The sequence below is a fragment of the Malaclemys terrapin genome, chromosome 3, assembly GCF_027887155.1.
Source record: "Malaclemys terrapin pileata isolate rMalTer1 chromosome 3, rMalTer1.hap1, whole genome shotgun sequence".
Lineage (NCBI taxonomy): Eukaryota > Metazoa > Chordata > Testudines > Emydidae > Malaclemys > Malaclemys terrapin.
The window spans coordinates 163,283,107-163,306,024 of NC_071507.1; the positions used below are offsets into that span (position 1 = coordinate 163,283,107).

Sequence of the window (22,918 nt, forward strand, 5' to 3'; positions counted from 1 at the left end):
GATTGGCCCAGGCTGGTAGAGACAGGCATTGTAACCAGCGGATGGCTACTTGGTGGCCCAGTATACGTGAAAGGAGTATGTTCAGTTCCTAATGGAGCAAGGACTGTCACAAAAAAAGCACCATGCTATACACTGGCAGCATCACCAAGGAGGCCAAGACAGAGATGCTGAACTACCTTACCACTCAAAGGCAGGCCTCAACCCTGATATTAGTAAAGCAGTGTGAGAAGGCAATTACACGGTCACTGCCCAGGCCTTACTGGATTGATTTTGGACTTGAATCTTTGGGCCTCTCAGTCTTGCACCTTTCATGCAAGCAATAGACTCCAAAAAAGATGCAGCCATAACTTCTGGGCAGCATTTAATCAATAAGTCTGACATTACTGACACTTTATATACCATTTGTAAAATGATGGTCCCATTGACTACAAAGGGGCCTGAATTTCACCCAACATAATTTGAAACAGTTAAATAGAATAGATTGTTTTTCATTTCTTTGCATAATTGGTATTGAATTGTATTTAGATTAAACAAGAAGTATTTATTTATCTCTATCACTGAGGAAAATCTACATATAGACAGGGGAATCCATATAGAATATGAGTGATCGTATTGGTGCAAATAGCTGCATAATTTCACTTTTTTCCAAGTTTCCACCCACAGCCATAAAATGCTGATCTTTAATTGCTCTACTCACCATTTTGCCTTCCTGTCTCTGTTCTGTCTCTTCCCCACAAGGGAGGGGTGGGGTTTCAGTGCATTTCCTGCACCTGCTCCACTGCTGCTGACCTTTAAAGGACAGAAAGGGATCAGCATTGAGGGGATCCTTCCAGGCGTGAAGAACAGCAGTTGAGTCCCCTCCCATCCCATTTTCCAGACCTTGCCTGTGCTAAAGAGATCAGTCAGTGGTAGGATACCGATTAGCTTACTTATTGTTCCACCATCAATTGATTTTTCCCATACCACTCTCCGAACTGGTGTCAGGTTTGCCCTTGTGTCCACCTTAGGACTGTGTTACACCAGTTCAGGTGGGATGGCTCTCATATCTGATAGCAGTTGTCGTTCGGGGTGAGGGGTGGGAAACGGAAGATAGAGGAGTGTGAAACGAGGAGGGGAAACAGAGGGGAATGTGAAAGAGAATTTGTAGATTTGATGGGAAAGGGAAGCCGAATGTAAAAAGGAAAATTCCTTGAAAAGAAAGGCTAGATGAACTTGAATGGAGAGGGAGAAATAGACAAAGTATTTAAAATATGACATAAAAAAAGAAAAGATGCTTAAAATATGAATGAAGATATGCACAATAGTACAGTATAAAGGAAGAAAGAGTGGGGAGAAGAAAGGGAAAAAATAGACATTAAAAACAGGAGGTCAATTAAGTTAATTTTATATTTTGCTATTTTTAAATAAATAAAATATTATCCAGTGATTTGATTGCATATTTTTCGTAAAGGGCGCTTACCATAAAAATGAGTCCTGTTCTGAGGATAAGTCTATCTCATTGCAGTATAACAAGGTAGAAAATGGGGAGAAAGTTTGCCCTATTGCAATGATAGCCACATCAGGGTAATGTAAATGTGTGCGGGCACTTATGCATGAACTCAGGTATATATGCCTGAGGAAACAGGTGAGTTTTGCAGCATGTGACACATGCTATTTCCTTGTTTTCTAAATGTAGATTCCATATAAATCAAGGTGCTAAATATGTAGAATCTAACTGTATACAGTATATGTATTTTCTACTGGGTAGTGTCAATTAATTTGGTACATTTTTGTAAAGATTGTTCCAATGAAAATATTTTCCTTGTGCTTTTTGATGATCCTAGTATCCTGTTTAGGATGATCTGTGGAGTACAGTTCATGCACTGTCTTGTTTAAACTGAATCATCATTAAAACTGTATCCGGTAACAAGTGATGTGAATAGACCATGTGATTTTGAAATGTTTCTCCATATTGTGGGGAGGGCAAAAGGACTTGTGGGAAAAGTAGTGAGAGAAACCGTAAATGCATGTTGGGATAACTCATGCTTTTACCTCCAGATTTTGGCCCCAAATTATTCCTCTGGTTACTAGGATAAAACACTGAGTGCTAATGATCTATGGGTTAAAATGTTCTGCGAGATCCAGTGTAATCTGCAGCTTACACAATGGGACATGCAACATTTTAATTGAACATGATCACACCTTCAAACATACATGGGAGGGGGGAGAGCAGATTAAAATGGGAAGATGGTTAGCTGGTGTGCAGGGAAAGTCAAGAGCAAGCAAGAGATGGACCTGTCAAACAAAACCATCCTGAGAGGTGGCACTCTTTCTGAGGCATGACGTTCCAGCTGTATGGGTCCGTGGGCCTTCTTAAACAAATTAGGATAAAAATCACATACTGTCCATATGCAAGTGGCATTTTTCAAATACCCATAGCCTGGTTATTTCTAAACCATATTTCATCATGTCAAAACTACTTCTGCAAGGAAATGCATCTTTCTTAAAGTGGACAGACTCATGTTTGGATAATTTAAAAATGGCATAACACAATTTTACCAACTTTCTAAATCAAAATCAAACCAACCACTACCACCTTTTGGCTGCATATGAAAGTGTCACCAATTCTTTTTTCAAGAAGCAAAATGCCTGTGAGCAGGGGCACAATGAAAATACCTTGTGAGCCATAACTACAGTGCTTCTACTCCGCTATAAACAGAATTCTGCTTTTATTAACTTGATACCAAATTGAACAGCAGATTTTTCTCAATTTAGGTTAATGGCAGTTGGAAGCATAAATCCTTTGCTATTGAGGGGAGCATACACCGCTTTCTCTAATAAAAACAACTTTTCCCCAGTCCCAGTGTGGTTTTACATTAATTTCAGCATTGTTCTTAGTTCAGTGGTTAAATTATACTTTTTGTTTTCTAGTAGTGCAGAGTTTGACCCTCATTATTTCCAGTAGAATATTACTTGTGCTATGTGTATGTCATCTTTTCTCCCCTTTGTTCTACTAAATCATTACCAATATTAAACACTAGAGGGCAGAGTGGAATTGATAGCCTAGCTTGGTGCAGGCTCTCTCAAGGGTATGTCTGCTGGAAGGAAAAAAGAAAAAGAAAAAGTGACGTGTTCCTAACTTGGATTAACTAACATGGGTTAAAAAATATCAGTGAAGACAAGGCAACTCAGCTTTCAACTTGGGCTAGCAGCTCAAGTTCAACCCTGGGCTGCTCTATAGGCTTAAATTTGAGCTGCTATCCTGAGTTAAAAGCCAAGTTGCTGTGTCTTCACTGCTATTTTAACATGAATGGGCTATCTATATAAAGTTACAAATACTTGGGGGGGGGGGCAGTGTAACCATACTCTAAGGAAAGGGCAGTGGCAAAGGCAGGTTTGGGCCATATTGCAGCTATAATCTGACTGTATTGGACATGTGAGTCAAGAAATAAGTCTCACGATACTGCATGCGAACCAAGAGTCTATCTTTTGATCATGTACAGCTGAAACAGAGCAGAGTACAAGTTCCCCATACAGTGCAGTGTACGGCAGGTGAATTGAAAGAACTGGGTTTGTATCAACTAGGATAACCAGACAGCAAGGGTGAAAAATTGGTACAGGGGTGGGGAGTAATAGACGCTTATATAAGACAAAGCCCCAAATATCAGGACTGTCCCTATACAATTGGGACATCTGGTCACCCTAGTCAACAGAACTTTGATGACAGCACAATGAAGAGAGATACCCCAAAGCAAAGTGATAAAACATTCTTCAGACATTTATGTTTCTTTTGAATAGTTCAGGGAATTTTTCTTTCTTCACACGTACATCAAATACCCAGATCAACTCGGAATGCAGGAGATCACGTAAATGCCATACGTCAGTAAGTGTACAGCATGCCTGCATTCTGCCTGGCTGAGGCTGTGCTAGCCAATAAAATTATAGTTAACCTGTAAGTGGGTTTTGTCAATGCACCCATCATCATGCTATGGTATCTTTGCACCTAGTACAATGTATTATTAATTTATCTATCTGCCTCTTCAGCCATACCTGTCCAGGTTTTCCAAAGATCTGTTGGGCTAAGAATGTTTAGAATGTTACAGCTTTTTGAATGTAGCAGTAACATCCCTTCAGCAAATCTCTTACTATTATCACGACACATAATAAACTACACAGCTGTAGGTATTCTTCCAGTTTCATGAGGAAACATAGAAATGTCGGGCTCGAGAAGTCATCAAGTCCAGCTCCCTGTGCTAAGGCAGGACAAAGTAAACTTTGTTCATGTAGAGTGTGGAGGTTTCTTTAGAAGTCACCATCTTTCTTTAACATGGCATCAAGAATGACTAAACAACCATGCAGTATTGTATATGAAAGGCTAAAGAAATGTACTGAAGCATGTTGCTGAGGGTGGTACTGCTAACAGAGTATCTGGGCCAGCTGCTATCCTGAAACATCTACATTGGTCCATGCATACTGGGCCTATGAGAGTTCAGTCAGTGAATTATAGTTTGCTATAATAAGAATCATCAGTTTTCCATTAGGTCACAGTTACTGTAACAGTAGCTGATGCACTGAACTTGCCAATGTAGCAGTAGCTGACATTTCAGTTTCCTCTCTTCTGCTTTTTCGTTAGGGTCAAGCAGGTTCTAGCAAAAGGACACTGCTCATGTTGTCTGAACTTAACAGATCACTGTTTCTGAAGGAGTAAGACATTTAAAAGCCAGATTGGTAGCAACCGCTTTAAGGTGAATCTATAAAAGGAGTTAATCTGAAATAGATATTCCTGGTTAACTTCATGTGTGTAAACACTTATTCTAGAATGATAGCATCCACACATGAAGTTAATCAGAGATAGTTCATACTTTTAAAATCACACCCTACCTTATTCCAGATTAATTTTCACGTGTAGGTAAGCCTAATGGCTCCCAAAGGATCTCAACAAATGTCTAATAAATAAATTAAGGCGGAGATTATAAACCATGTGTAATACCCACTGTAGAGCACTATCATGGTACTGTGTAAATAATAAATAACACCACCTCTAGCCGTTAGCTACACCTTGTACAGTTCCTTATCAAACCATCCAGTGCAGAAAAGATTTGCATATCTCATGTACTGAAAAGAAGGAGGTGCTGGGGACAGGGGGAGATTAGTTCACAAAGCAAAATTAGGATGGGAAGATATTTATCCAACTTCTTGTGGCATGTCCAAAGGTTGGATAATATGATTCTCATGTGAGAAAAGGGTGTCCAGAGAGTTCCCATTTGATCATCTTGTCTTGGAAACAATTTAAAAGGCCAGACTATTCATGCGAGTTGGAACACTGAATTTGAGTAATCACAACCACTACCTTGTCAGGGGGCCTGGATGCTTTTATACCTATTAGCTCTTGTTTGATAAGATCAGGAATGCCTAATTCCCTTGATTACAGCTATCATCACCTTTTTTACATTACATTACAACGTTACACAGTTGTCTCTGTGCTCAGTTTGTTGGAAGTTCACAGGCGGTCGTGTCATCTAACATCTTTTGCCTGTAGAATCCAACCTGGCTTGTTTCTTTCCCATGGTAAAGCAGCTTGACATATATATCAGTATTCAGTACTAGTTTAAATCATTAACCCTAGAACTAGGCTAGTACAGAATAAAGGTCTAGGTGAGAGTCTGTGCTGTGTCTCCAAAGGCCCACCTTTCCACCCTGATCCCTTCCCAGGCTGTTCTGCACTCCTGGCATCATTGACACGGCCTTTGGGACCTGTACATTATGGCAGCCTCTACCTGGCTGCCTCTGGGCTGCAGTGCTACATGCTGCCATCCTGTCACTGACTTGCAAGGGGGTCTTTATGGCTGCCTTCTCCTGTGCTGGCTCTGAGGAAATCCTCCCTGGCCAGATCCAAAGCTTTTCCAGCCCTATCACAGGCTGATTGGTCCCTTTAAGAAGGAATGGGTCTTGTTCATATGTGATTGGTTAGTTACCTCCCAACAGGCCTAACAGAGGGTCCTGGCCACTATAAAGATCCAGGTAGCATTTGAGAAGGGGAGCAGGAGGGAGCATCAGAAATCTCTAGAGGTGTGGAGGCCGTATAAGAGGGGCCCAGGAACTGAAGAAGAGGGACTGTTAACTCTCAGGTAGATCACTTGGGGAATGGGGCCCTGGAAGAGGGGCCCACGAACTGAGGAACGGAGGGGTTGTTGACTGTGTCAGTCAGTGGCCTGGAGATGGTGAGCCTGGAGTGGGAATGAAGAACTGCTTCATTTTAACCTGTCATACTTTGACGAGGGGGGAGGGTAAGGTTGGAGAATGCTCTGACTTTGAGAGATCTGATGAAGGTTGCACCTATACTAACGAATTATACCTGGAAGCAGGGCTTGACTTGGACCCAGAGGAACAACATTCCTTTCCCAGGTGGGGTAGGGGAAGTGATTATCTCCTTGATCTGTGGTGGAGAAGATGGGCAACTCAGTTGGTCCTGGGGAATGTATTGTAAACTGATGCAGGATTTGCCTGTCTTGCTGCGGTCAGCTACAGGAGAGTGCCTGAGCCAGGCCAAGCTTGGTTACAAGCCCTTTTATACCACTCTGGCCCTATTAGCAGCCAAAATGGGACTGAGGATCTAAAATTATTATAACTCTTTTCTTGTTTTTCTTATCAGAGATGGAAACATTGTTTGCACTGTTAAGATAACCCTGCCAGAACAATCCAACTAATACAATGACAAAGTCTCTACATGTGCTAGAAAAGAAGAATATGATTACTATAATTCTGACTCTCTTCCTTCTCTTCTCTCATTGTATTGTTGAGAAGACAATTCACTTCCCCATTATTCCATTCTTTCTATATCACCCAGTTACCAGATTGTCATAACAAAGCACAGCTGCTATTGAACCTGGGCCCCGAGATGACATCCTTAGCCTCTGTGCCATGGTGGCACACTGAATGATTGTCCCTGACCAACAGCCTTAGTGTTAAAGGCTTCCACATCCACAGCAGCCACACCCCAGGCACCTGATTGCTGTCTGTCCAGCAATTCTCACGGGGTACCTGGACTATATAAAGACTCCAATGGGAAGAGGAAACTGTCTGAGCAACAGACCATTGCCTGCTGGTTGCTGCCTAGACTGTCCTGCCCAACCTTGCCTCCCTAACCCATTGACCCAGTCCCTTGGATTCGATCTTCCAGTTACTGACCCTTTTGAGAACTCTAACCATTGCCCGGGACTGCCTCTGATACCAGTTGACCTCCTGGCTACCCAACAACCCGTGCACACTTGACTACTGCCCTGGACTACCTCCTAGCTCACCTCAGCCACTGGGCATTACACACCAGCACAAAGCAGCTCAGGTACCACTGGATTACATTTTGATTCACTAAATTATATAAGAATTATTATATGGGAGTTGTGCTTCCTTGTCTTGTGCCAATTACTTTTTGCCCAGTTCAAATGCTAGAGGGCTTGTAGCCCAACTTCTGCGTTTAGATGTTTCTCTTCACTTTTTCAGCAGAATGAATATGAATCATGCTTTTGCCCATGTAAAGCTGCATTCTGCCTTACTGTCTTTCAGCATAAGACTTTGGGTCAGTTTCTGAACAATGTGACCTTTGAGTAACGATTCAAGTCTATTGGCCCTACTAATACATTCTGTGTTGAGCTCTAAGAACTGTTTGGTTTTTTGGCTTTTATGTAAAGAAATCAAAACTTAAGCAGACATTCGAAAAAATTGGTGCATTCATTACTAGTTCTAATCTCTGCTGAGTCACTGACTTCCTCTTCTGCCATGAGCAAGTAATTTGATCCCTTTGTCCTTCTACAATCTACTTTAGAAATTGGGTAATAAGTTAAACTTTACTGAGAATGAAAGGGTGAGTTTGAATGGAATTATCCTCAGAAAATAAATTACAAAACAAGTTGATTAGTGAGGAATTTTAAGATGTCAACACTTGTAGGAGCAGTTGTGTTCTAAGTAAGCTAATGAATACAGACGCTGCATGACTCACGTTATCAAATACTTAGTCATTGTAACAAGGCACAAAAAGCTGGATAACTTATGGTATGAAGAATCTGCTGCGTCAGTGACAGTTCAGGGTTTAAGGCTCCAGAGAGCATCAACTGATTTCTAAAGCTAAATTCTGATGTGCTAAATTCTTCAAGGGTCTTTGCACCTTTTTCAGACATGCCTCATGTTCTCTCTCTGCAAAACATTCAAGTGACTGAGCTTTATTGGTGGAAAGCACATTTCAAAGTCACTTGCACAGGAATTCCCAGACATCTAATTTTAAATCCACACAAGTCAGGCCAGCAGCACTTGTACACCCATTCAGTCAGGAAATAGAACCAGTACTATGGTTCTTATCTGAACAATGGCAGTACAGCTTGAATTTCAAATAGCTACCAATCCATAGAGTAAAAAAAGCATTATATAATGAAAAAAAATGTAAGGAACTCCCAATGTGCTTGCAGATATTTCCATAGAAAGAGGCTAAATTATTTTAATAAACTATTTGTTGTGAATTCATTTCTCTAGTTGCTATCTGTGCTGTTCAACAGTTGCTATCTGTATCTGTTTGTCTGTTTCAAGGCTACCCTGTTTCCCCGAAAATAAGACAGTGTCTTATATTAATTTTTGCTCCCAAAGATGCGCTAGGTCTTATTTTCAGGGGATGTCTTATTTTTCAGAAATGAAAAATGCCTTATTATCGGTGGATGCCTTATTATCGGGGAGGTCTTATTATCGGGGGGATGCCTTATATTACAACGAGAGGCAAAACTGTAAGTAGGCCTTATTTTCGGAGGATGTCTTATTTTCGGGGAAACAGGGTAGCAGGGACCACTGTGATTATCTAGTCCAACCTCCTGTTTGACACAGGCCATAGAATTACTGGGTGAAATTCCTGCATCAAATCCAATAACTTACTGATGAACTAGAGAGATGTCAAATCTTGATATAAAGACTTCTTGTGATGATTTTCATTGAAATAATCAAAAGTCAAGACTTCAACCATCTTTACCACATATCTCTTTTGATAAATTTAAAGAGCTTGACCTTAAGTTTCTCACTAAAGCAGATTTTCCAGACATCATGTTGTGGCTCTTTCTGAACACTCCAGTGTCTCCACATCCTTTTAAAACTGTGGTTACTAAAGCAGGACACAGCATTTCAGTAGTAGTGTCACCAGTACCTTACACAGAGGCGATATCACCTTCCTACTTTACTCAATACTCCTCATGTGGAAGGATCACATTGGCCCTCTGAGACACAGCATTACAGTAAAAGCTCATGTTCAGTTGATTATCACTGTGAACCCAAGGTCCTTTCCAGGATACCATCCCCAAGTCTGACATGTATTTCTTACTAAAAGTATGACCTTACATTTGGCTGTTTGATGTTGGTTGGTTGCACCCATCTTACAGAGTGATCTGGATCACTCTGTATAACTGACCTGTCCTCATCGATACTTAACAATTCACTGATCTTTGTATCATCTGCCATCTATACTAGTAATGACTCTATATGTTCTTACAGATCATTGATAATGAAAGGAGATGGAGAAAGGGAGCCAAGTTAGGCACTTGCTCTAAACTAGCAGGCTAGATCTCCCCACAGGAGTGCATTCCTGCTTCTTCTAAGATGGTGGAAGGCCCAATTGCTCCCAGGAGTGTCCTGTGCAACCATATGGCCTGCAAGTGCCCATCAGCTCATGTGATCTGGGCACAACAATGATTACTTTGTTAACTGAATGTCCATTAAAGGCCCTGGAGTTGCAAAGCACTCCAGATTCTACCACACCCAAAGCACAGGGAAGAGCAATGATCAGATTACTCAGAGACTGGCCACCACGTCTGTATATTTCATAGAACAAAATGTTCTTCCTCACCTCTGACATCCTCTCCTCACACTACTCCCAAGTCCCTGAAGGTTCTAAACCTCTCTTCAAACCCCTCACTTCCCCAGTTCCTGGTGGCTCTACCATTCTTTTAATCCTTCCCACCCTCTCACCCTGACGTTTCTTCCCATGTATGTAGGTAGTTGGCAAAAAGACATGCTACCACTATCTACTACTCCCCTGGGGAGTTAGTGGTTTTCTTCCTGAGGCTGAATTTCTTTGATGCTCCTGCTTCAGAGGCTGCCACAGGAGCTGGGGGTGAAGGATAGAGGAAGTCAGTTGGGCAGTTAAACAACTTCCAAGGACATTCCTGGCTCCCCAGCTGTAGTGAGAGCTTCCTGCAGTTCAAGTGGGGGGACTGGTGGCTCTCACTTCCTTTTCTGGTCCTGTTTCCCCCTTTTGTACACCCTGCAACTTCTCTACAGGCCAATTAGAGGCACAGGAGTGGAGCAGCCTTCAGAATTGGATTCTTCCCCATGGAGCAGCAGCAGCTCCTGCAGCATCCTGGATTAGCTCCAGTCCCTGCTGGATTAGGATTTTCATTCATGAATGTAGTGAAGCATACCAGCGAATTTACTCACAAGCACTTTGGGGGGGGGGGGGGGGCAGTGCCTAGTTTTTGACCGGAAAGTCTGGGGACCTGACAGAGTCCGGTCAGATCTATGGACCGGACACCCAAAGCCTGGTTACTGGGTGTGGGGGAGGCGCTGGGTCATCACCAGAGCATGGGTTTGTGTCCCTGACCATCTTGGCTAATAGCCATTGATGTACTTTTTTTTTTTTTTTTTTTTTTAAACCCAGTTACTTTTGGCCCCCACAACAGCCCCTGGCAAATTCCACAGGTTGACTGTGCATTGTGTGAAGTACTTCCTTATGTTTGTTTTAAACCTGCTGCCTATTAATTTCTTTGGGTGACCTCTGGTTCTTGTGTTATGTGAAGGGGTAAATAACATTTCCTTCCTCACTTTCTCCACAACATTCATGATTTTATAGACCTCCGTCATCTCTTTTCTAAGTTGAACAGTCCCAGTCTTTCTAAGCTCTCCTATGGAAGCTGTTCCATATCCATAATAATTTTGTTGCCCTTCTCTGTACTTTTTCCAATTCTAATATATCTTTTTTGAGATGGGACAACCAGAACTGCATGCAGTGTTCAAGATGTGAGTGTACCATAGATTTATATAGTGGTATTATGCTATTGTCAGCCTGATTATCTATCCTTTTCCTAATGGCGTTAGCTTTTATGACTGATGCTGCACATTGAACAGATGTTTTCAAAGAACAATCCATGATCTTTATGAGCAGTATCAGCTAATTTAGACCCATCATTGTATGTATAACAAGTTTGCTATTGTGAGACATGGCCAGTCAAGTATGATTGATCATAAACTGTAAGCAGCTTCTACATTACAGAAGCACACATGGCATGAAGGAACAGCTTCTAGTACTTCACATAGAAACCAGTTGTTTTTTCTTAATCCAGGACTGAATCGGTATGGGCATATATGACGAGTCCTCCCCTCCCCCACTCATGAGTTGGACCCCCAAAAGTCATGGAAGTAGTCCCTATAACAGGGTTTACTCACCATTGGGCTGCCTCCTTTCATTCATTGCTCACCCACAGACACCCTCGCTTTCCAATACTCACAGTGCTCCCCCTCTGTCACTCAGCCCTCTGGCCAAATTGCTGTATAGTCCTCATCTTCCGGGTCATCAAAGCCCACTGGATCAGCTGTCCTCACACCGTTCCAGATAGTCTTCTGGTCCAAGACCAGGTCTTGCGCCACTTTGCTAGTAGCTGATAGGAGAACCCCACTACTGCCTGCCCACTACTCTGGGTTTCAGCCCAGGGATCCCATAGCCAACAACTACAGTCTGTTTGGTCCCAGCCCCGGTTGCTATTTCCCTGGACTTTTTTCTTTTTCTGTCCCTGTCATCTGGCCTTCCATGCTGGATTTACTGCCCAAACTCCCAACGAGTAACTGTAGACTACTTCCCCTTCTGGCTTCAGCTTCCTCCCTTTATACAGGCCTAATCTGCTCCTTCCCTGCTGAACTTCATCTTCCATTAGGGTTTATTGATCCCTGGCTCTCCTCTAAGTGACTATAAGGTCAAATGACCTGATTTAAACTACTCTGGCTTGTGTAGGGGGTACACCCCATCACAGAGCCAAAAATCATAAGTGTTTTTAGAGAGAGATTATATCATGTTTTTTGTCTGTTTTGATTTTCGCACTCCCCCCTAACCCAATGTTCCCAAATTAAGATAATTTTGACCCACACTACAGGAGCTCTCATGTCTACATCTGCCTGTCCCCCTGCCCAGCAACTAATTCTGCCCCTCAAACTCCCCATCAATTCTACTCCCACATTTGCCCAGCCTCCCCTCTGCAGAAGAGAATGTTGTGGTGCATCTGGCACATTCATGTTCATAACTGGGGCTTCCCACGTACCTGTCAACAGCACCTTCTCAGCTGGAGCTCTTGTCTTTCTGTTCATTAATGCTCCAGTGGAGCCCATCACCAGGGAAAATGACCTACATAGAAACAAACATGTGATGGTAGCAACATGATCTATTTTAAAGTTAGTGTAGGCCAAGCAATTGATATACTTTAAGGACAGGATTATAAAGGGTTAAGCGAGTCATTGAATTGTTTATCATAAGATTACTGTGTTAGACACAGGTGGTGACTAAAAGGCTATTCTGTCATTGTTTTAAATAGAAGGAAGTTAAGTTAGCTTTCCAAAAAAGCTTAAAACGTCATAAGTAATGAATAAACCTAACATAACTCAGGTGGTTCCTCTTCATGTTGTCATTAGCACAAAGAATTCCCACTGAATGAGGTGAGGAGCACAGAGAAAAATACATTTAAAAAGAATGTCCACACGTGAAAGAGTTGGCCCAGTTTATAAATATTAGCATATTCATTAAAGAAGAAGAAAGTTGCAACTTTAAGGGCCCCAAATTGCTCCAACTGCATTCAGTGGAAGTCTTAACCTTTGACTTCAATGAGAGCAGGAACTGGATAAACCTGAGAAGACCTTCAAACAAAGGAGTAATTTACTATCTGCTGATAACCTTTAGCTTCTTATCTTTCTCATGTTGAGTCATGATTTTGGCTTACCTTTTTCAGAGAAAGAAGGCTTCAGCACCATATGTTTATTTGCTGTTTAATGGGACCATTATCCCAGAAATTATTAGGATAGCTTCTCCAAAGCTTTTGAGGCTGTAAGAGAGGAGAAAAAAGAAATATTTTTCTTGAGAAACTATGGCATAAAGGTTTCGGATTTAAAAGAAGTCCACCCTGGCTTCAGTGGGAGGAAGGTAAGATGGAGTTAGATCAATTGTGACAACAAATTTTTGGTCTTATGCCATGGCTGTGCACAATTCCTATTCCTCCTTCATAGCTTGTGTGGTGGTGTATGTGCTGGTTAATCCAAGCTGTCTGCACTCAATTAGAGAGTAGAGCCTCTCTTACTGTGAGAAATGTTCATGCTACTCGCATTTTCCATAACCAGGGGGTCTTATTGGAGCCTTGGCTGCACCTGGATGCTAACGTAACAGCTGTGGCCATCTGCATGTAGTGGGAAGAGAGTGTGCACTTTTTAAAAATGTGGACCTTGCTATAATTATCTCTGCCCTTGGCAGCTTGACCCTAGACATCTGTAACAGACTGTACATGGAACTACACCCACGCAGAAGCTGAAGCTAGAGTAAACTGCTGCAGCCTACTCCTAAAGGCCTGGTCTACACTACAAAGTTAGGTTGATGCAAGGTATCTTACGTCGACTTAGTTGTGCATGTGTCTACACTTAAATTGGTCTCCCACAGCTGTAGTTTACCATTATGCCAACACAGTAACACCACCTCCCCGAGCAGTGTAGAGCCACAGTTAGACTTAGGTCGATGCAGTGCATGTGTAGATTCTGCACTACTTATGTCGACCCTAACTGTCCTCCAGTAGCTGTCCCACAATGCCCCACACTGACCGCTCCAGGCACCATTGTGAATCCCCCTCCTCCAGGATCCCAGAAAGTAGAAGCCTCCCCCTTAAAGCCCTGTGAATTTTTGAAATTCCTTTTCCTGATTGCCCAGTTTGGCGAGCATACCTAGCAGCTCTTCTGTGACCAGGGGTCCTAGTCGGGAGCCAGCTGTGGTCACTCAATTAGGGTGAACTGCAAAGAATGGGGCAATCAATCCCCATAAAGCTGGTGGATATTCCAATACTTAGATTCACCAAAACAGCATAAAACAGCTTCTTTATTAACTTACTGGTCACTCAGAAGTCCAAACAACACAGTTCCCTTAAAGCGATCCAGCCTCAGGCCTCCATCCAGGTACCCACGGCAAATATGATGGAAATTTCTGAAAACCTTATTTCATCATATAAAAGAAAAGGTTCTACCAATCCCAAAGGATCGGACACATGACCTCCCAGGTTATTGAATATTCCAGATCATACCCAAATACCCGCTACAGCCAATTCTTATTAACTAAACTAAAATTTATTAAAAAACAAAAGAGAGAGAGTATGGTTAAAAGATCAGTATACATACAAACATGAATTCAATTCACTGAGGTTCAGATTCACAACAGAGATGGTGAGCTTTGGAGTTGCAAAGAGTTCCTTTAGAATTCAGTTCATAGGTCATAGTCCAATGTCCAGATCTCATAATCAGGGCATACCAGCATAACTGGGACCTCAGTCTTGCAACTCAAACTTCCCCTGACGAAGTCTAAGCAGATCTGAGATGACAGAATCAGGACCCAAGGATCTTTTATACAGTTTCGTGTCCTTTGACAAGTTGGAATTCCTCAGGGAACAAAAGATAATTAGGATGACTGAAGGAGGTCCATCACCGGAACCTAGCTATACAAATTAACATAAGGCCATTTGCTTGTTCCTCCATCATTCACAGTACATTTCAAAGAGAGATGCATACTGAGATATCCCATGTTTACTATTCATTTACATGGTAGGATGTTCTTTTGACCTCTGAATGATCAGAATACAGCACAGACAGGGACTGTGGATTAAACTGTCCACCCTACTCGTACATATGTAAATACACAAACATTATCTCCCCACGTGTCTTCTGTGGGTTATTTATTTTGCAGGATGTTTAACCCTTTCTAGCCATGCATCACATTTTCAGTGTTGAGTGCAACTGGTCAGCTGACCAGGCCAACTACATGCTCCAGACGTTCTCCTGCCTGTAGTAGACAGGAGATATTGGATCTCCTGGGCCTGTGGGGAGAAGAGATTGTGCAGGCACAACTCAGAACCTCCCATATAAATGTCACCATCTATGAGCAGATTGCTCAGGGGACGTAGGAGGAGTATGACAGAGACAAGCAACGTGCTGCATGAAAGTCGAGGAGCTGCAGAAGGCCAGGGAGGCCAACAATAAATCGGGTGCTGAGCTGCAGACCTGCCACTGTTACAAAGAGTTGCATGCCATGCTGTGGAGATATTCCCGGCCCCACCCTCCAGCACCAGGGATATCTAAAAGGAGGCAAAGTCACAGGCATCTGCCATGAACAGTAAGAATGAGGAGGTACTGGATGACGAGGAGTATGGGAGACAGGTGACTGGGGAATCCAGCTGCACTGTGAGCCAGGACCTGTTTTTGACTCCACTGCAGTCCACTCTGTCCCACCAGTTGAGCACGAGTGAGTCCAATCCAGGGAACCTTGGGTAAGTATGCAGATAAATGTTCAGTTTCAGGGATGGCACCCCCAAAGTAGCAGGACACATCTTTTGACTCTTCATTAATTTATTCATGCTAGAAGAGTGTGAGAGAACCAAGAGAGGTAGAGTTGCTACCTGTTTTCATTCCCCTCTAGAGTTAGGCAGTGCTGGCGGGGGTGGGATGGGGGGGCGCATGAGGAGCAGTTTGTTTATGTACACAGGGGAATCCCTTGAATCCTCCTAAGCAACATCAATGAAACTTTCATGGAGGTACTCTAATCCTCTGCTGAAGGTTTTTAGGGAGGGCTGCCTTATTTCTTCCTCTGCGATAGGACACTTTCCCACGCCACTTAGTGATAACTTCAGCAGGCACCATTGCAGTGCACAGGCTAGCACCATATGAGCCCAGGCGGCTTCAGGATGCCAGTAGTGGCTGTGCTCTCTCTGCTTTTGTTACCCTGAGGAATGAGATAGCAGCTAAAATCACCATTGCCTGTAGAAAACAGTTCCAGTATTCAGTGCCATTCCCTCCTCATTTCTCCAACTCCCTGCAGGCCATACTCACCATGACTGGTGCTGTGACTGGCATCGTGCACAAGCAATCTCAAGCAGAAGTGAGAATTTCGTGCTTAAAACTTTAGGGGAGCAAAAGTTTGAACTACCTTGAAAGAGGATGGATCTAGACCGTTCTCAGTGGTAGCAGATGACAGAACGAGGAGTAATGGTCTCAAGTTGCAGTGGGGGAGGTTTAACAGGGCTTCTCCGGCAGCAAACACAGATGCTGCAGACTCTGGTGGACCTACAGGTTCAACAGTCCCAGGCTCACCTTCCTCTGCAGCCCATTGAGAACTCTATATCAGAACCTCACTCTACCCCCTCAACGTTCCAAGTGGCATCACGGGTTGCTGAAATACCCCTAACACCACCCCCGGAGACATTAAAGATAATCACAGCTTCACATACACTGACTTGTGAAAGCCACAGTTGGTGTGTGTGTCAATGAAATGGACATGAATGTTCTTTTCCCTTCATAAGTTCTGTTCTCTTAATTTATTAAGTTTTAAATGTATTTGTTTTAAGATTGCCAGGGGTTCTTTTTTGCACTGCTTTTTGTTACAGAATAAAATTCTATTACGTGGAACATAATTCATCTTTATTAGTTCACAACATACACTGCCGAGAGCTCAGCAGTTCCAAAAGCAACCAATTACCTGTTACAGCACAGTGACACACAACTCATAGGTTCATTCACAAACACAATAGGTATACTGGCAATGTTATATTCCCACATATACAACAATCACCACACGATTCCTACCAGGCCACAAAAGAGAGTATAGCACATCACACACTACTCTGACTCACTGTTAAAATGGTCTTTCAAAGCCCCTCTGAGCCATATAGCTCCTCATTGGGCTCTTCTAATAGCCCTTGTTCCTGGCTGTTCAAATTCAGCAGACAGTCACTCCACCTCCATCCTCCACCCCAGCAGAAACTTTTCTCTCTTTGCTTCACATACATTATGCAGGACACAGTAGGCAGCAATAACCATTGGGATAATTTTCTCACTGAGATCCAGTCTTGTGAATAAACAATGCCAGCAACCCTTCAGATGACCAAAAGCATATTCAACTGTCATTCTGAACCAGCTGAACCAGTAACTGAATCATTCCTTGGAGCTGTGCAAGTCACCAGCGTATGGCTTCAGGAGCCAGAAGAGCAAGAGGTAGGCTGGGTCCCCCAGGATCACTACTGACATTTCAACATTCCTAATGGTAATCCGCTGGTCAGGAAAGAAAATCCCTGCTTGTAGCTTTCTGAATAGAATAATGACTTCAATAGGCACTGTGTGCATACACCTGAGTGTAGGATTTGGCTCCATGTTTACAATTCCAGATAGCAATTGGAAGTGTTTCCCACTACAGCAGGGATGGACAAACTATGGCCCAGGGGGTGCATCCGGGGAGCTTGCTCTGCACAGCTCCCGGAAGCAGCGGCATGTCCCCACTCCGGCTCTGTTATAACTATAAAGGGAAGGGCAACAGCTGTCCTGTGTACAGTACTATAAAATCCCTCCTGGCCAGAGACTCCAAAATCCTTTTCCCTGTAAAGGGTAAAGAAGCTCAGGTAACCTGGCTGGCATCTGACCTAAAGGACCAATAAGGGGACAAAATACTTTCAAATCTTGGGGGGGGGGGGGAAGGCTTTTGTTTGTGTTTTTTGTTGGGGAGTGGGTTCGCTCTCGGGACTGAGAGGGACCAGACATCAATCCAGGTTCTCCACATCTCTCTAAACAAGTCTCTCCTATTTCAAACTTGTAAGTAAATAGCCAGGCAAGGCGTGTTAGTTTTCCTTTGTTTTCTCAACTTGTAAATGTACCTTTCACTAGAGTGTTTATCTTTGTTTGCTGTACTTTGAACCTAAGACTAGAGGGGAGTCCTCTGAGCTCTTTAAGTTTGATTACCCTGTAAGGTTAATTTCCATACTGATTTTACAGAAATGATTTTTACCTTTTTCTTTAATTAAAAGCCTTCTTTTTAAGAACCTAATTATTTTTTCCTTGTTTTAAGATCCAAGGGGTTTGGATCTTGATTCACCAGGAGTTGGTGAGAGGAAGGAGGGAAATGGTTAATTTCTCCTTGTTTTAGATCCAAGGGGGTTGGATCTGTATTCACCAGGAGTTGGTGGGAGGAAGGAGGGGGAATGGTTAATTTCTCCTTGTTTTAGATCCCAGGGGGGTTGGAATTGTATTCACCAGGGAATTGGTGAAGGTTTTTCAAGGCTTCCCAGGGAGGGAATCCATTAAAATGGTGGCAGCGGACCAGAGCTAAGCTGGTAGTTAAGCTTAAAAGCTTTCATGCAGGCCCCTACATTTGTACCCTAAAGTTCAAAGTGGGGATACAGCCTTGACATGATGGCAGAGCGGTGGGATCGTTTTAAACCCAAAAGCCAGTAAGATTTTTTTTTTCCTTCTAGCTGCTTGGAAAGCAGAGCTGGAAGTAGATGCATATCTTATCTCTCCTTGCCTAAAGGCAGAGGTGTTAAGTTTTTTTAACAAGGTCCTTTGTTAAGAGAAGTGTTCAATTAATTAGCAAACAACTGGTAAAAGGAATTTACAAGCTGAATTGTTTTTTTTTTTTTTTCTTTTTACATCCTCCGGAGTAGCTAGTTAGAAAGTCTCTGTTAACTCAGCAGCAGCCAGAGCTGAGAGCTTCCCAGTTTCAGTCAACTGCAGAGGGGGTGACCCAGCACAAAAAAACAGGAAAATAACTACCAAAGAAGTAGCTAAAAAAATAAAACTGGCCAAACTAGAAGCAGAAGAAAATAAAAAAAAAAGAGACTGCTTCAATTAACAAAACTCAAGACACAGCAGAGAGAAAGAGAAGAGAAAGCCAAAGAGAAGGCCCACAAAAGAAAGATGAAGCTGAAAAAAAAAAAAAGAGATGGAGGAGAGAGAAAAAGAAAGGAAGCATGAACTGAAAGTAGCAAAGGCTAAGCAAGCTTTCACCCCCATCCCTGTTCCTGAGCCGTCCACCAGGGCCCTGTCTGTGTTACCAGAGACCCAGACAAAGGTGGTGGAACAGGATCCCCTGCCAACGACTGCAACAGCCGTAGTGGATCCAATCCCAGAGACCCAGCCAAAGCCAGTCCCAAAACCGGAACTGGCAATGCAACCAGCACCAGAACCATTGCCAGCATTGAGTCCAGCGCTTGCAAACCCATCTACAACTCTAATGCCAGAGGGCACCAGCAAGCCTGACCTGGCGGAAGCAGCAGATAACCCTACCCAAGAGGCTCAGCCAGAGCCTGAAATACCACACAGTGCACCAGCGGACAGCGGTTCACAGTCAATGGAAACAGCCCCAGCACCTGCATCTCTTCCAGAGGAACCAAGCCCCAGTCCAAGGAGGAACTGATGTCTCCAGCATCAAGGGAACAGTTCCAGGCCGAGCAGGAAGCAGAGGACAGCCTTCAGAAAGCTTGGGTGGCGGCGCGGACACCCCACCGCCTCTCAGCTCTTCTAATCGATCCCAGTTTGTTGTAGAACAAGGACTTTTATACAAGGAGACTCTTTCTGGTGGGCACCAGGAAGACTGGCATCCTCAAAGACAGTTGGTAGTTCCCACTAAGTATCGAGTAAAGCTCTTGAGCTTAGCCCATGATCATCCCAGTGGCCATTCTGGGGTGAACAGAACCAAAGACCGGTTGGAGAAGTCCTTCCACTGGGAGGGAATGGGCAAGGACGTTGCTAATTATGTCCGGTCTTGTGAGGTGTGCCAACGAGTGGAAAAGCCCCAAGACCAGGTTAAAGCCCCTCTCCAGCCACTACCCATAATTAAGGTCCCATTTCAGCGAGTAGCTGTGGATATTCTGGGTCCTTTCCCAAAGAAGACACCCAGAGGAAAGCAGTACGTACTAACTTTCATGGATTTTGCTACCCGATGGCCGGAAGCAGTACCCTTAAGCAACACCAGGGCTAAAAGTGTGTGCCAGGAATTAACAGACATTTTTGCCAGGGTAGGTTGGCCCTCCGACATCCTTACAGATTCGGGAACTAATTTCCTGGCAGGGACCATGGAAAACCTGTGGGAAGCTCATGGGGTGAATCACTTGGTTGCCACCCCTTACCACCATAAAACCAATGGCCTGGTGGAGAGGTTTAATGGAACTTTGGGGGCCATGATACGTAAATTCGTAAATGAACACTCCAATGATTGGGACCTAGTGTTGCAGCAGTTGCTTTTCGCCTACAGGGCTGTACCACATCCCAGTTTAGGGTTTTCACCATTTGAACTTGTGTATGGCCGCGAGGTTAAGGGGCCATTACAGTTGGTGAAGCAGCAATGGGAGGGGTTTACGCCTTCTCCAGGAACTAACATTCTAGACTTTGTAAGCAACCTACAAAGCACCCTCCGACACTCTTTAGCCCTTGCTAAAGAAAACCTAAAGAATGTTCAGGAAGAGCAAAAGGCCTGGTATAATAAACATTCCAGAGAACGGTCCTTCAAAGTAGGAGACCAAGTCATGGTCTTAAAGGCACTCCAGGCCCATAAAATGGAAGCGTTGTGGGAAGGACCATTCACGGTACAGGAGCGCCTAGGAGCTGTTAACTATCTCATAGCCTCCCCCACCTCCAACATAAAGCCTAAGGTATACCATGTTAATTCTCTTAAGCCCTTTTATTCCAGAGAATTAAACGTTTGTCAGTTTACAGCCCAGGAAACAGATGATGCGAAGTGGCCTAAAGGTGTCTACTATAAAGGAAAAAAGGATGGTGGCGTAAAAGAGGTGAACCTCTCCATGACCCTTGGACGTCTGCAGCGACAGCAGATCAAGGAGCTGTGCACAAGCTTTGCACCAATTTTCTCAGCCACTCCAGAACGGACCGAACGGGCATACCACTCCATTGACACAGGTAATGCTCACCCAATTAGAACCCCACCCTACTGGGAGTCACCTCATGCCAAAACTGCTATACAAAGGGAGATCCAGGACATGCTACAGATGGGTATAATCCGCCCCTCTAATAGTGTATGAACATCTCCAGTGGTTCTAGTTCCCAAACCAGATGGGGAAATACGCTTTTGCATGGACTACCGTAAGCTAAATGCTGTAACTTGTCCTGACAACTATCCAATGCCACGCACAGATGAGCTATTGGAAAAATTGGGACATGCCCAATTCATCTCTACTTTAGACTTAACCAAGGGGTACTGGCAAGTACCACTAGATGAACCCGCTAAAGAAAGGTCAGCCTTCGTCACCCAGGCAGGGGTGTATGAATTCAATGTACTCCCTTTCGGGTTGCGAAATGCACCCGCCACCTTCCAAAGACCTGTAGATGGTCTCCTAGCGGGATTGGAAGAATCTTCAGTTGCCTACCTCGATGATGTGGCCATTTTTTCTAATTCATGGGCAGAGCACCTGGAGCACCTGGAAAAAGTTTTCGAGTGCATCCGTCAGGCAGGACTAACTGTTAAGGCTAAAAAGTGTCAAATAGGCCAAAACAAAGTGACTTACCTGGGGCACCAGGTGGGTCGAGAAACTATAAATCCCCTACAGGCCAAAGTGGATGCTATCCAAAAGTGGCCGGTTCCAAAGTCTAAAAAACAGGTCCAATCCTTCTTAGGCTTGGCTGAATATTATAGGCGATTTGTACCCCACTACAGTCAAATCGCCGCCCTGCTAACAGACTTAACCAGAAAAAAAACAGCCAAATGCAGTTCAGTGAACTGATGAGTGTCAAAAGGCCTTTAACCAGCTTAAGGCAACACTCATGTCTAACCCTGTGCTAAGGGCCCCAGACTTCGACAAACCGTTCCTAGTAACCACAGATGCATCCGAGCAAGGCGTGGGAGCAGTTTTAATGCAGGAAGGACCGAATCAAGAATTCCATCCTGTCGTGTTTCTCAGCAAAAAACTGTCTGAGAGGGAAAGCCACTGGTCAATCAGCAAAAAGGAATGCTACGCCATTGTGTATGCGCTGGAAAAGCTACGCCCATATGTTTGGGGACGGTGTTTCCAACTACAAACAGACCATGCTGCGCTAAAGTAGCTTCATACCGCCAAGGGAAATAACAAAAAACTTCTTTGGTGGAGTTTAGCTCTCCAAGATTTTGATTTTAAAATACAACACATTTCGGGAGCTTCTAACAAAGTGGCTGATGCACTCTCCCGAAAAAGTTTCCCAGAGTTAACTGGTTAACAATTGTTCTTGGAATGAAACATATTGTTAGTTTTTATATAATCAGTAGTATGTCTAAAGGTACATGTGTCTTATTAATTCTGTTTTCTCCTAGAACTCCAGGACGAAATCACAGCCAGTGTGGAACCGAACGTCCAACACTATCTGTGATTTGGGGGGCGTGTCATAACTATAAAGGGAAGGGTAACAGCTGTCCTGTGTACAGTACTATAAAATCCCTCCTGGCCAGAGACTCCAAAATCCTTTTCCCTGTAAAGGGTTAAGAAGCTCAGGTAACCTGGCTGGCATCTGACCTAAAGGACCAATAAGGGGACAAGATACTTTCAAATCTTGGGGGGGGGGAAGGGGGGAGGCTTTTGTTTGTGTTTTTTGTTGGGGAGTGGGTTCGCTCTCGGGACTGAGAGGGACCAGACATCAATCCAGGTTCTCCACATCTTTCTAAACAAGTCTCTCCTATTTCAAACTTGTAAGTAAATAACCAGGCAAGGCGTGTTAGTTTTCCTTTGTTTTCTCAACTTGTAAATGTACCTTTTACTAGAGTGTTTATCTTTGTTTGCTGTACTTTGAACCTAAGACTAGAGGGGAGTCCTCTGAGCTCTTTAAGTTTGATTACCCTGTAAGGTTAATTTCCATACTGATTTTACAGAAATGATTTTTA

At 43.5% G+C, this 22,918-nt stretch overlaps 1 protein-coding gene across 1 annotated transcript in view; it reads left to right on the forward strand.

The window, feature by feature from the left end:
- The window catches only part of KLHL31 (kelch like family member 31), a 265,997-nt gene that overhangs the window by 16,245 nt on the left and 226,834 nt on the right, over positions 1-22,918 (forward strand). The gene's annotated exons all lie outside the window — the stretch shown is intronic.